This window comes from Hyperolius riggenbachi, chromosome 12, assembly GCF_040937935.1.
Source record: "Hyperolius riggenbachi isolate aHypRig1 chromosome 12, aHypRig1.pri, whole genome shotgun sequence".
Taxonomy (NCBI): domain Eukaryota; kingdom Metazoa; phylum Chordata; class Amphibia; order Anura; family Hyperoliidae; genus Hyperolius; species Hyperolius riggenbachi.
In genome coordinates this window covers 101649068-101663744 of record NC_090657.1, presented here as the reverse complement: position 1 = coordinate 101663744, position 14677 = coordinate 101649068, and the positions used below count along the sequence as shown (strand labels likewise).

Sequence of the window (14677 nt, the reverse complement as noted above, 5' to 3'; positions counted from 1 at the left end):
TTATATTATGTCTACATTTATTTCCATGTACATAATCCTTTCTAAAACTTTGTACTGTGTAAACACCTTGGAACCAATTTTTTTTTTCTAGCATGCAGTATCCCCCAGCTGTGCTAATGGGAGACGCGTAACTCGCGAACAGAGCGTGATAGAGAGTTTACTCACCTGTTAATGCCAGGATCACTCTTCACTCGCATCCTCTCTATGGGGTTGATTCATCAATAAGCAGTAATAATACTGTGGATGCACAGCACATGAATCAATCTCTGTGACTCCAAAGTGGCATCTTTAATTACATGATGCCACTGGAGGAGTCCTAGAGAGGGGACGCAACACAGCTGAAGAGATTTCCCGGTACTAAGGTTAGTAAACTCTCAATCACACTCTGCTCGCAACTCTGCATATTAGAGTGGACTTCCTAATACTGGGGGCATATCTGCTATCTATACTGTGGAGAGGGACCTAACTAATACTGGGGGATCATCTGGCCATCTTCACTGAGAGGGACCTACCTAATACTGGGGGATCATCTGGCCATCTTCACTGAGGAGAGAGACCTACCTAATACTGGGAGATAATCTTGCCATCTTCACTGAGGAGAGAGACCTACCTAATACTGGGAGATAATCTGGCCATCTTCACTGGGGAGAGGGACCTACCTAATACTTTGAGAATATTTGCTATTTATACTGAGGAAGGAGCTACCTAATACTGAGAGCACATCTTCTATCTATATTGAGGAGGGGGCTAAATAATTCTGGGAGCACACCTGCTATCTCTACTAAGGGGTCTACATAATACTGGGGGCACATCTTACTACTTCCACTGGGTGGGGGGCTACCTAATACTGGGGGCACATCTGGCTACCTATACTGGGTTGAAGGACCTACCTAATACTGTCTGGGGGCACATTTGCTATCTATATTGAGAAGGGGGGCTACCTAATACTGGGGACACACCTGCTATCCCTACTGAGATGGGGGGCTACCTAATACTGGAGGCACATCCGGCTACCTATACTGGGTGGGGGGCTACCTAATACTGGGGGCACACCTGCTATCTATACTACGGAGGGGGGCTACCTAATACTGGGGGCACATCTGCTATCGCTACTGAGGAGGGGGGCTACCTAATACTGGAGGTACATCTGGCTACCCATACTGGGTGGGGGGGCTACCTAATACTGGGGGCACACCTACTATCTATACTGAGGAGTGGGCTACCTAATAGTGGGGACACACCTGCTATCTATACTGAGGAGGGGGGCTACCTAATACTGGAGGCACATCCGGCTACCTATACTGGGTGGGGGGCTACCTAATACTGGGGGCACACCTGCTATCTATACTACGGAGGGGGGCTACCTAATACTGGGGGCACATCTGCTATCGCTACTGAGGAGGGGGGCTACCTAATACTGGAGGCACATCTGGCTACCCATACTGGGTGGGGGGGCTACCTAATACTGGGGGCACACCTACTATCTATACTGAGGAGTGGGCTACCTAATAGTGGGGACACACCTGCTATCTCTACTGAGGAGGGGGGCTACCTAATACTGGAGGCACATCTGGCTACCTATACTGGGTGGGGGGCTACCTAATACTGGGGGCACACCTGCTATCTATACTGAAGAGGGGGGCTACCTAATTTTGGGGAAACACCTGCTATCTATACTAAGGAGGGGGGCTACCTAATACTGGGGGCACATCTCGTTACCTGTACTGGGGGGGACTCAACTAATACTGGTGGCACATCTTGTTACCTTTGCTGGGTAGAGGGACCTACCTAATACTGTCTGGGGGCACATTTGCTATCTATATTGAGGAGGGGGATTACCTAATACTGGGGACACACCTGCTATTTCTACTGACAGGGCTACCTAATACTGAGGGCACATCTGGCTACTTATACTGAGTGGGGGCTACCTAATATTGGGTGCACATCTATCTGCATATACTGGGGGGAGGGGCACCTTTTTAGTACTGGGGACACATCTGCTATCTATACTGGGGCAGGCACAATTTGAGGGGGACGAGGCGCACTTTGGAATCTCTGCCTCTGGTGCCAGATAACCGTGTCCTGGCCCTGGTGCCAGTGGTAGACTTTTTTTTTTTTAAGAATGAAAGTTGCAAAAATTCTGTCTTTGTTTTGTGCTGAGTGACGTAAAATATGAATTTAAACTAATTTAGCATAAACTGCAATATACCAAAAAGTGAAAGAATCTGAATACTATTTGAATGTTTTCATTTATTATGCCTCCTGGCTCAGGGACGTTTAACGGTATTTCCATTATCTGCTTACATGTACATTGATTATTGAGATAGTTTTGTCAGTCCTAGGGCCATCAGTGTTAACATTAATAGAATTATATAAGCTTTCATCATAATGGTGCCTAAGATTATGGTTGGGGTTAGGTTTGGGTAATGCCGATTGCATCATGTGCAACTGTGCAATAATGGGACAGTATAGATTTTGTCTGTGTGATCACGGTGAAATCCTGTACTTAATTTTTATTACAAATTCGAATTATATATATATATATATAATTTCTAGGCGCCAACATGGCAGCATACTAATTGGGTAATAAGTCGCCACAATTTACAAGGAAGGGTACAGACTTTATTCACACACTAGAAGAAGCAGACTTTACAAATGTCACTGGAGGTAGCACAGTCGGGTCCACTCCATGATGACCAATTTGCAGTACAAATTGTTGCTTCTGGGACCCTTGCTATAGAAGAGGCAATTCCTCTTCTGCGCTACAGTGGAGTCAGGCATATTATGCCCACTTGCCCTATAAGCACTTTGAATGGTTTTCTTAATCCATGAAGCTATTGTCCTGGCTAATTCCACCTGTCCTTTTTGAAACCAGACAGTAAAACAGATGTTCAGTTTTCTTGAAGGTACTGTTCATTTCCAGGTAAGTTTTTTTCCAAAACAGAGACCAAGTCTAGCGGATGAGGGCACTAAGACTCTGCCTCAGATGGAAAATATGGTAAAGTCCATTCAGGATTGATATGAAAGATAATGTGCCATTGGATGAAGAACCACTCTATCCTCAAATAATTTTAGAAAAGGTAATATTGCTCCTAGAGCGTGTATTTCAGACACTCTGGCTGCTGATGCAACTATAATGGGGAAAACTGTTTTATAAGTAATGCCACAAAGTGAGCAGGCAGATGAAATTGCTAAAGAACCTGAAGACGAACTCCAGTACTTTAGATAAGTCCCAATTTGGAAACAAAGCTTTTTGTGGAGTGCACAATTTTAGCATTGACTTAAGGAATTTCTGTAGTAAGGAGTGCTGGGCTCAGCTTTTCCTGGTTGCTGCTGACAAAGCTGAAGAGACTTTCTGGTGATTATAGCTTAAAACCAGCTCTAGACCCGCTTGTAGCAAATCTGGAATATTGATAATTGAAGGCTCTGTTGAATCAAATTGTAAAATTTTAGCAAACTCTTGACATTTTTTCCAGACTCTTGAATAGGCTAAATTTGTGGAGGCTTTTCTAGATTTTGTAGTGTATCAAAAATCCGCTGATATTCTGAGATCATCCAGAGCAGACACGATTTGATCTGGATCTACATTTACCTTTATTGCATCCAGGGCTGTGGAGTCGGTACAAACTTCAGTTAAGGATTCCTCCGACTCCTTGACTCCGACTCCTTTAATTTGCATATTACAATCTTGTTCATTGAAAGTATGTAACATAAAATTCGTCTCTTAAATGCCAACGCTTAGGAATTTTAAAAGACAGCTGAAGTGAGAAGGATATGTAGACTACTATATTTATTCTCTTTAGACTAAAACTAGTCCTTGGTAAGAGTACTTGTAAAAGGTACAGACCAGAACAGAGGACATCTATCAGGCCCTAGGCAATGTGACTGTGGGTACATGTAAGAGTGATGTGCAGGTACTCTGCAGGAGAATGAGGCGATTCTTCCTCTATTACACATTCTTCATGCACAATCTGAACATGGATAAGGCCCTAGGCAATGTAACTATGGGTACATGTAAGAATGATGTGCAGGTACTCTGCAGGGGAATGAGGAGATTCTTCCTCTATTACACATTCTTCATACACAATCTGAACATGGATCAGGCCCTTGGCAATGTGACTGTGGGTACATGTAAGAGTGATGTGCAGGTACTCTGCAGGAGAATGAGGCGATTCTTCCTCTATTACACATTCTTCAGGTACAATCTGAACCAGGTTTATGGGTGATAGACAACACCTCTGTGTTCAATGTGCACAACATTCTCAGTGGATTTCCTGCAGCTCTGTGGGGAGTGCATATGTAGAGTACTACTGAGTAACAAAGTAAACCTGAAACAGATGAAATTAAAGTTTTATACATACCTGGGGCTTCCTCCAGCCCCCTTCAGGCTAATCAGTCCCTCGCTGTCCTCCTCCGCCACCTGGATTCCTCTGCTATGAGTCCAGGTACTTGAGCCAGGCGGGCGGAGTGTAGTGCGCATGCGCCGCCGGGAGCGTACTACACCTGCGCAGCACTATTGCGCAGGTGCAGAATGCTCCTGGCTGTGGAAGCAGCTGTGGAAGCAGCACTCAGGCGCTGACTGGCTGAATTGCCTGGACTCATAGCAGAAGATCCAGGTGGTGGAGGAAAATGTTGTGGGGGTGTCTTGGCACCCTATGGAAAAAGGTACAGGAGACAAAAACGAGAGCCCAGTAGTGCAATATGTAAGTTGTTAGTGTTGAGGAAAAAAATAAAGTGAAATACTACTCACAAAGGTGGGTTGCATAGGGCATCCGACCGCAAGAAGCAGGTGGAGATCATTAACCCGACTCCACTCGGGGTGGTCCCCAATGGACCTCGATATGGTCGCTCTCTTGACGAAAAAGGAAACAGATGGCTACCGTGGTAGTAACCACGGATGTTCTGTTACCACCCCTCGTACAGGCTGTGTACGGGGGTATACTATGCACATTGGAAGAAAGAGGCGCCCTGGTTGGATAAAAACTTCTAAAAACAGTTTAAAAACGAAAAGAAGATGAGGTGTCTTACCTCAATGACGAAATCTTTGTAAATAAACAAAAGATTTTTAAGTTAGCGCAGGCAACGCGTTTCGCGGTCTGAGCCCGCTTCCTCAGGCCAATCAAAGTGCCTATAACAGTACAGAGAACCCCTCAGTATAACAAACAAATATATACTGATATAATACAACAATAAATAGATAAATAGTTTAAATAAGTACTTAATTGATTAATTACCCAATCAATTAGGAGAAATGTTACATGACGTTATTTTAACATGGTTCCTATTCACTTAGATCGTTTAGGTGCAGAATGGCAGAAAATTTTAAGCAATAAATAAATAAAAATTGCATTTTCTAGATTTTTATTCTTATTTTTATTACCATTATTGATCCCTCAGGACTTTGTATCTTATTACACAATATTTCACAGGGCCCCTCCCCCCCCTTCTTTTTTTAATTAACACTATTGCCTAACATTCTTAATGACCTGTGTTTTGAAATTTGATCCTATATATATATATATTTTTTTTTTAATCTATTAATCAATTATGCTTATTAAGTCTCGTTGCTAATAATAATTCTGATACTATATCTTACCCTATTAGAGAGACTATATGCTAATAGGAACCATGTTAAAATAACGTCATGTAACATTTCTTCTAATTGATTGGCTAATTAATCAATTAAGTACTTATTTAAACTATTTATCTATTTATTGTTGTATTATATCAGCATATATTTGTTTGTTATACTGAGGAGTTCTCTGTACTGTTATAGGCACTTTGATTGGCCTGAGGAAGTGGGCTCAGACCCGCAAAATGCGTTGCCTGTGCTAAATTAAAAATCTTTTGTTTATTGTAACGATCGGTGTCAGCACGCAGATAGAATCTGATTATTGGTGATCTGCAGTATCACCAAGAATACAGATATATACCTGATTATTGATGATCTGCAGAATCACCGACAATACAGATATATTGCTAACCTCTGGACACCTGGATAATGTGAGTGTTTGGTGTAACGGTAGTACTTTGAGTATAGCACAGGAAATTAGAGACAGTATGGGCAATACTGCTCTAAAGATAAGGAAACCTTCCAGTAGCCTGAGACTCCCCAAGGGGCGGAGTTAGGCTGGAAGAAGGAAGGTTCATAGAGTGAGTGACAATAAAGACAAATGTCACTGAGTGATCTGGAAACTATCTCTTAATAGTAGAGATAGCTCTCGAGGTCGGGCAAGCCAGGTCGGCAACACACGGTCAGAAAAGGTACATAGACAGAAGGCTGATTCGGTATCCAAGGCAAGCAGGGTTTGATAACAGAGTATCAGATGTGCGAGGTACCGAATCAGAGATCAGAGGAGTAGTCAGGAAAACAATAAGTCATAACAGATATCAAACAATGCCTAGTCTGGGTGTGAGGTCCTTGGTCTCTACACCCTGGAACTAGTCTGAAGTATAACAAAATGGTAACACAAGTTCCCTAGTCTGGGTGTGAGGTCCGTGGTCTCTACACCCTGGAACTAGTCTGATGTATAACAGAATGGTAACACAAGTTCCCTAGTCTGGGTGTGAGGTCCGTGGTCTCTACACCCTGGAACTAGTCTCATGTATAACAGATTGATAACACAGGTTCCCTAGTCTGGGTGTGAGGTCCGTGGTCTCTACACCCTGGAACTGGTCTAAGCATAAATAGATTGATAACACAGGTTCCCTAGTCTGGGTGTGAGGTCCGTGGTCTCTACACCCTGGAACTAGTCTGATGTATAACAGAATGGTAACACAAGTTCCCTAGTCTGGGTGTGAGGTCCGTGGTCTCTACACCCTGGAACTAGTCTGATGTATAACAGATTGATAACACAATGAACAGAGGCGCCAAAAGTATAAGATTAGATTAAATGAGCTTAAAAACCAACTTAAATGGCAAAATTGAAGGAGGAAGTGGTGGTCTTACCTCCCTCAAGCAGACACGACAACGACTGCGATTCAGACAGTCAAACACATTTATTAGGAACTCCAAAAAGAAATGCAACGCGTTTCGCAGGTTCAACCCCGCTTCATCAGGCAATATAGGGAGGAGTATCAAACTGAAAATGCCAGAGACCAAAGTATGAATACACTCGTACAATCACAAATGTGTTATTATATAATATTCAAAAATAGTGATTTCAATATAATAAACTGAGTTCAAATGCAAAACTATGGATTAAATATATAAGGTAAGCCCATGATTTAATTAATTTCAGAATAAATGTATCTTGGAAAAACACATATACATAGCCCAACATGGTAATGCATATGGTTCCCTCAATTAACTCAATAAATTGAGTTCAAATGCAAAACTATGGATTTTGTATATTCAGTATGTCACTAATAACACAATTCTCAGAATAAATGTATCTCGGAACAACCCATAGCCAAACATGGCAATGCAGAGAAATTGCAGCAAATGAGTGATTGCTTTAACTGACCTAATACAACATCCATGTGCTGCATATGGATTGAAGTAGTGGGTGTTTAATAGTAAATAATAGTGTATTCAGTATCAGGTATTTGTCCTGGATAAGGAGTGACTAAACTAAAGGTAATAAAGGTTTTGCTGGTATCACTCTAAGGATGTGTAAAGCATAATTATACAAACTAGGAGTCAAGATTCCAAAAGATGTAGCAAAGTGACTTACCAATCTGCACAAGGATTCAAATTAAGCGCCTCTGTAATGAAAGAGCAAGCCATAGCAGCTTAAATAGGTGTTGGGTGAGTATGGGCCAATCAGGGACTGCCATGTGGACAGTGTGGACAGGCCAGTGATGTAACTAGTGATGTAATGCTGGGCGGGGAAGGGGAAGGGAGAGAAAGAAAAAAAAAAAAAAAAAAAAAAGGGGAATTGTGTTTGAAAAATTCTTAACTGAGGAATGGTAACCTCAGTGGTAAGCATGACTAGATCTGGTAATATAATACTAAGGTCGGGGCTTCATTGCCTAATGTAGAAATGGACACAACAACAACAACATTTGCATAGATCATCCAATAAATATCCAATAAAAATTATATATAAGATAAAAAATATAAAAAGATATAAAATTAATTGATACATATATAAAAATGAATAGTTACTTAAATTAGGAAAGAATACCTAAAAAGAAGATAAAAATGGGAGGGGGGTGGGAAAAAGGAAGGGGATATTAGGGGGGAAGGGGGGGGGGGAACAAGAAGGGGGAGGAGAGGGGGGGTTTGGGAAATAAGGGAGTTGTTGACTGTCAACAGCTGTTTGGACTGACGATTTAGTATAAAGCCAATTATATGAACAAATTATATACAGTGCATATCATAAAACATATAAAAATTATAAAAATGTAATATAAAATATAGAAAGAATTAAGAGAGAGGACTAGTTAAAAAGTCTTAACGGAATGTGGATAGTAATAATTAATAGATTTTTTCTAAAACTTCGTTGAGACCCTCAGGAACTAGCGTCCTGAGGGTTTGGATCCAGTACATCTCCAATTTTTTCAGTTTGTCATAGGCCGCTGGTTCTGTTGCATTAATTTCATCTATTAGGGTGATGGTGAAGGTGCTGGGGTCCCCGTGGTGAATCTGGTGGAAGTGACGTGAAACACTGTGCAGGGGGAATTTGTTAAGAATATTTCTTTTGTGTTGGCCTATTCTGCTACGTGCCTCCTGTGTGGTTCTGCCTACGTACTGGAGACGGCAGGCACAAGAGATCAGATAAATGATGAATTTGGATTGGCAAGATATGCGTCTTTTTATACTATATTGGATACCAGTGGTGTTGGACATGAAAGTGGAGGTGTTCAGTACAAATGTACATGCTGCGCAACAGGTTTGGCTGCAGGACCATGATCCTGGCATCGGTGGATTGGAAACAGGTGTATGGTTAGTTTTATTGCAACGTAGTTTGCTGGGAGCTAAAAGGTTACGAAGGTTTGGGGCTCGTCTATATGTGATGAGGGGACGTGTGGGTAATATTGGTTTAAGGTATGGATCCTGGAGGAGAATTTCCCAGCGTTTTTGTAATATAGATTTTATGCCTTGATGTTCTTTGCAATATCTGGTTATAAATCTAGGTGGGGGGTTATTGGGGACATCGGTGCTGGGTATGTTCTGGGTGGTGGGGGGCGGTATTTTGGCTTTGTGTCTGGCATCGCGAATACGTTTTTTAGGATATTTTCTATCTGAAAATTTCTTAGTTAGGATGTCGGATTGTATATTGTAATCGTGTGGGTCGGTGCAATTCCTGAAGATACGTTGAAACTGATTGTAGGGAGTATTCTGGGTCCAGGGGCGATGGTGAAAGCTGTTAAAATGTATGAAATTATTGGCATCTACGGTTTTAAAAAAGGTTTTTGTTTTGATTTTGTCATGTTCTATAAAGATGGTTAAGTCAAGAAAATCGATGGAGGTGGGGTGATGTTGGGAAGTGAAATGGAGGCCGGCTTTATTGCTGTTGAGGAATGTGATGAAGGAGGGGATAAGTGTGGTGTCGCCCTTCCAAATGAAAAACAGGTCATCAATATATCGTTTATAGAGTATAATGTTATCTTTAAACGGATGGTCATTCTGGAATAGTTGTAATTCTATGTAACCCATTGTAAGATTTGCATACGAGGGGGCAAATGAACTGCCCATTGCCGTGCCGCTGATCTGGTGGTAATATTTATCATTAAATGAGAAAATATTATTGTTCAAGATAAATTCTGTACATTGTAAGAGGAACTGTTGTTGGTCGTATGGCATAGAGGGAACTGTAGAAAGGTAGAATTGTATGGCTGTTAGGCCAAACTGGTGGGGAATGTTAGTATATAGTGATGTAATATCGCAGGTGAGCCAGTGATAATCCAGGGACCAAGAGGTGTGGGTTAGCAGCTGTATGAGGTGATATGAATCTTTGAGATATGAGGGTAGATTGGTGACTATAGGCTGTAGGTGTCGGTCAATGAAGCGGGAAAGGTTGCTGGTCATGGAGTCGATGCCGGAGATAATGGGTCTACCGGGTGGTTTCTGGAGATTTTTATGAATCTTGGGGAGATAATAGAAGAACGGGGTTTTGGGGTGGTGATTAAGAATAAAATTGCGTTCATTTTTTGTAATGATGTCTTGTAGTAAGGCCTGGTTGATGAAATCTTTCAAAACTTTGTTTATTGTCTCGGTGGGGTCAGAAGAAAGGGAATTATAGTGTTTAGGATCATTAAGAAGTCTATCTGATTCTTCCAAGTAATCTGAACGGTTGAGGAGGACAATGCCTCCCCCTTTGTCTGCTGGTTTGATAACCAATTGACGGTCTTTGAGGAGTGATTTGAGGGCGGAGTTCTCTTTGGGAGTAAGGTTGGGTTTAATGGTGGGGGGGTATTGTTGTAGGGATTGCAGATCATCTAGGACTAGGGAATAGAAGAAAAATCGTAGACCCTCAATATGGAGTTCATCACAGACCGCTCCACACACAGGATCGACCTGTTCGCAGAGTTCAAGCGTGACCCGGAGGCCCCGGCTGTCCCTACCAATCACGTCAGTGACGATAAGACAACATCTGCCCCCGTCGACCTCAAACCAACATTCATACAACTGGAAAATGCCCTCAAAGATGAGTTTTTTCATTTAGCTGACATTGCGATGCAGCAAACTTATATTAATGAGAAAATCTCCCCGGATGGTATTAGAGTGAAAACTCTCTCAGCCTTTCCTAATGATCCCATATACTGTACAGATTGGTACGAGTATCTAGAAAGTTGCGGAGAAGGCATGATGACCAGGATCATCAAAAAACGTACCTCCCTGGTCAATGATCTACAGCCTGTGATTAACAATTGCAAAGACTTTCTGTCCCTCCATACTGACAACCCCCAATATTTACCCCTCATGTCCAATCTTACTATGAAAGTTAAAAAGTTTGAACGCGACACTATAGATAACAAGATAAAAAAACTTAATAGAGATCGCCTAGCATACGCTGAGCACCGTGAAAGGGAACGCAAACCACGCCCACCCCCAAATGGTCCTCCGCACCCCCCTCACCACCAACCACCTAAATCACTCCCGACATCCACACCACGCCCACTCATGAGTTTATCCATCCCTCCACCACACAATTTCAAATATCCACCTTTCCCTCCACCCCCCTTATTCCACCCACCTCCCATCAATTTAGTACCCACCACTCTCACACCTTCCACACTACCTGCACTACCAAATGCACCTAACACCAACATCACCCCTACCCCCAACGGTATACAACCCACAGCACCACCCAACATCACCCACTCCACTCCCAGGCCACTCCCAGCACTCAACTCCAATCAGCCCAATCCCAAGAAGAGACCTTTCATTGAAATCAGTAGCCCCGACAAATCTGCCGATCTACTGGAGACGACAGGCCAAGCTCCTAACAATACCTCACCCACCCACAACACTAAAGCAGCCAAATTACCACACATGGACCCGTCCATCACCAATCCCACAGCTCTTGCCCACAATATCATACACCAACACACCATCAGTACAGCACCTGAACTCACATTCCCAGCAGATTTCAGAATCTCCCAAATTAGTCTATATGACAGTGTATCCCCACCGCCAAAATCCCCACCCTCCCCCAGTTCACTCCCTCAGAGACCCCGTAAAGCCCTCCCCACACAGCGATACCCTCCTCTTACTTCCAAAACCATTCAAACTTCTATGAGATCATTTCTCAAACCCATCCAAATTCACTCACACCAAGCCCCATCCCTACAGCAAGAACCCAGCCTTTCTAATAATTCTTCTTTTTTAGACCTTCCCACATCCCTTTCCCAGAAGGGGACCATCACCTCACCCACTCATCTAACAAACCTCCAGGATACCAATTACAACCCCAACCAACCCCATACAGACATCTCCCAAAACAGGACCCACCACCCCGGTTAAACCCAACCAGCTCCACTCGTCCTGGTCATAGAAAGAGGGGCACCAGGGGGAGAGGAACAAACAAAAAGAATAAGAACCCACCACTAATACCTCCTGATCAACCCACCAAATGCATCTTTAATCTGTCGGATCATACACTAACTCAACATGAAATAACCCTACTAAATAAAGGCCTTTCGTTTTGCCCCCTGAACTCTACAAATATGTTTGAACTATTTACAGACCTTAATACATACATTAGAAAGTTGACCCTGAAAAGGCATTTCGCCATCAAAAAGAATTCCACCCTCCCTCCATCCGCCTCCATGATTATCACCAACAACGACCTTTTACCCATCATCACAACAGATGAGAACGAAATCCAAGTAGAGAAATACATCAACACTCAGTTGAGGGGTAAATCCCGGTTTTACCCCACAGCTTCCAAGGGCAACTTTATTTCCACTTTCTATTCCCTAGTCCTAGATGATCTGCAATCCCTACAACAATACCCCCCCACCATTAAACCCAACCTTACTCCCAAAGAGAACTCCGCCCTCAAATCACTCCTCAAAGACCGTCAATTGGTTATCAAACCAGCAGACAAAGGGGGAGGCATTGTCCTCCTCAACCGTTCAGATTACTTGGAAGAATCAGATAGACTTCTTAATGATCCTAAACACTATAATTCCCTTTCTTCTGACCCCACCGAGACAATAAACAAAGTTTTGAAAGATTTCATCAACCAGGCCTTACTACAAGACATCATTACAAAAAATGAACGCAATTTTATTCTTAATCACCACCCCAAAACCCCGTTCTTCTATTATCTCCCCAAGATTCATAAAAATCTCCAGAAACCACCCGGTAGACCCATTATCTCCGGCATCGACTCCATGACCAGCAACCTTTCCCGCTTCATTGACCGACACCTACAGCCTATAGTCACCAATCTACCCTCATATCTCAAAGATTCATATCACCTCATACAGCTGCTAACCCACACCTCTTGGTCCCTGGATTATCACTGGCTCACCTGCGATATTACATCACTATATACTAACATTCCCCACCAGTTTGGCCTAACAGCCATACAATTCTACCTTTCTACAGTTCCCTCTATGCCATACGACCAACAACAGTTCCTCTTACAATGTACAGAATTTATCTTGAACAATAATATTTTCTCATTTAATGATAAATATTACCACCAGATCAGCGGCACGGCAATGGGCAGTTCATTTGCCCCCTCGTATGCAAATCTTACAATGGGTTACATAGAATTACAACTATTCCAGAATGACCATCCGTTTAAAGAGGAACTCCAGTGAAAATAATGTAATAAAAAAAGTGCTTCATTTTTACAATAATTATGTATACATGATTTAGTCAGTGTTTGCTCATTGTAAAATCTTTCCTCTCCCAGATTCACATTCTGACATGTTTTACATGGTGACATTGTTACTGTGGGCAAGTTATGTAGCTGGTCTGGCTTTAACAGACAGCTGTAAGCAGCTATTTCCTGTCTGAACATTGTTACATTGTGGCAGTTTGCCCAGAGTACCGTACGGTACCAGAGCCTCTTGTGGGAGGGGTTTCAGCACAAAATCAGTCATACAGCGCCCCCTGATGGTCTGTTTGTGAAAATCATTATTTTTCTCATGTAAAAGTGGGTATCAGCTACTGATTGGGATAAAGTTCAATTCTTGGTCGGAGTTTCTCTTTAAAGATAACATTATACTCTATAAACGATATATTGATGACCTGTTTTTCATTTGGAAGGGCGACACCACACTTATCCCCTCCTTCATCACATTCCTCAACAGCAATAAAGCCGGCCTCCATTTCACTTCCCAACATCACCCCACCTCCATCGATTTTCTTGACTTAACCATCTTTATAGAACATGACAAAATCAAAACAAAAACCTTTTTTAAAACCGTAGATGCCAATAATTTCATACATTTTAACAGCTTTCACCATCGCCCCTGGACCCAGAATACTCCCTACAATCAGTTTCAACGTATCTTCAGGAATTGCACCGACCCACACGATTACAATATACAATCCGACATCCTAACTAAGAAATTTTCAGATAGAAAATATCCTAAAAAACTTATTCGCGATGCCAGACACAAAGCCAAAATACCGCCCCCCACCACCCAGAACATACCCAGCACCGATGTCCCCAATAACCCCCCACCTAGATTTATAACCAGATATTGCAAAGAACATCAAGGCATAAAATCTATATTACAAAAACGCTGGGAAATTCTCCTCCAGGATCCATACCTTAAACCAATATTACCCACACGTCCCCTCATCACATATAGACGAGCCCCAAACCTTCGTAACCTTTTAGCTCCCAGCAAACTACGTTGCAATAAAACTAACCATACACCTGTTTCCAATCCACCGATGCCAGGATCATGGTCCTGCAGCCAAACCCGTTGCGCAGCATGTACATTTGTACTGAACACCTCCACTTTCATGTCCAACACCACTGGTATCCAATATAGTATAAAAAGACGCATATCTTGCCAATCCAAATTCATCATTTATCTGATCTCTTGTGCCTGCCGTCTCCAGTACGTAGGCAGAACCACACAGGAGGCACGTAGCAGAATAGGCCAACACAAAAGAAATATTCTTAACAAATTCCCCCTGCACAGTGTTTCACGTCACTTCCACCAGATTCACCACGGGGACCCCAGCACCTTCACCATCACCCTAATAGATGAAATTAATGCAACAGAACCAGCGGCCTATGACAAACTGAAAAAA

At 42.5% G+C, this 14677-nt stretch overlaps 1 protein-coding gene across 1 annotated transcript in view; it reads left to right on the top strand.

The window, feature by feature from the left end:
• ERBB2 (erb-b2 receptor tyrosine kinase 2) overlaps positions 1 to 14677 on the top strand; it is a 188202-nt gene that overhangs the window by 111294 nt on the left and 62231 nt on the right. The gene's annotated exons all lie outside the window — the stretch shown is intronic.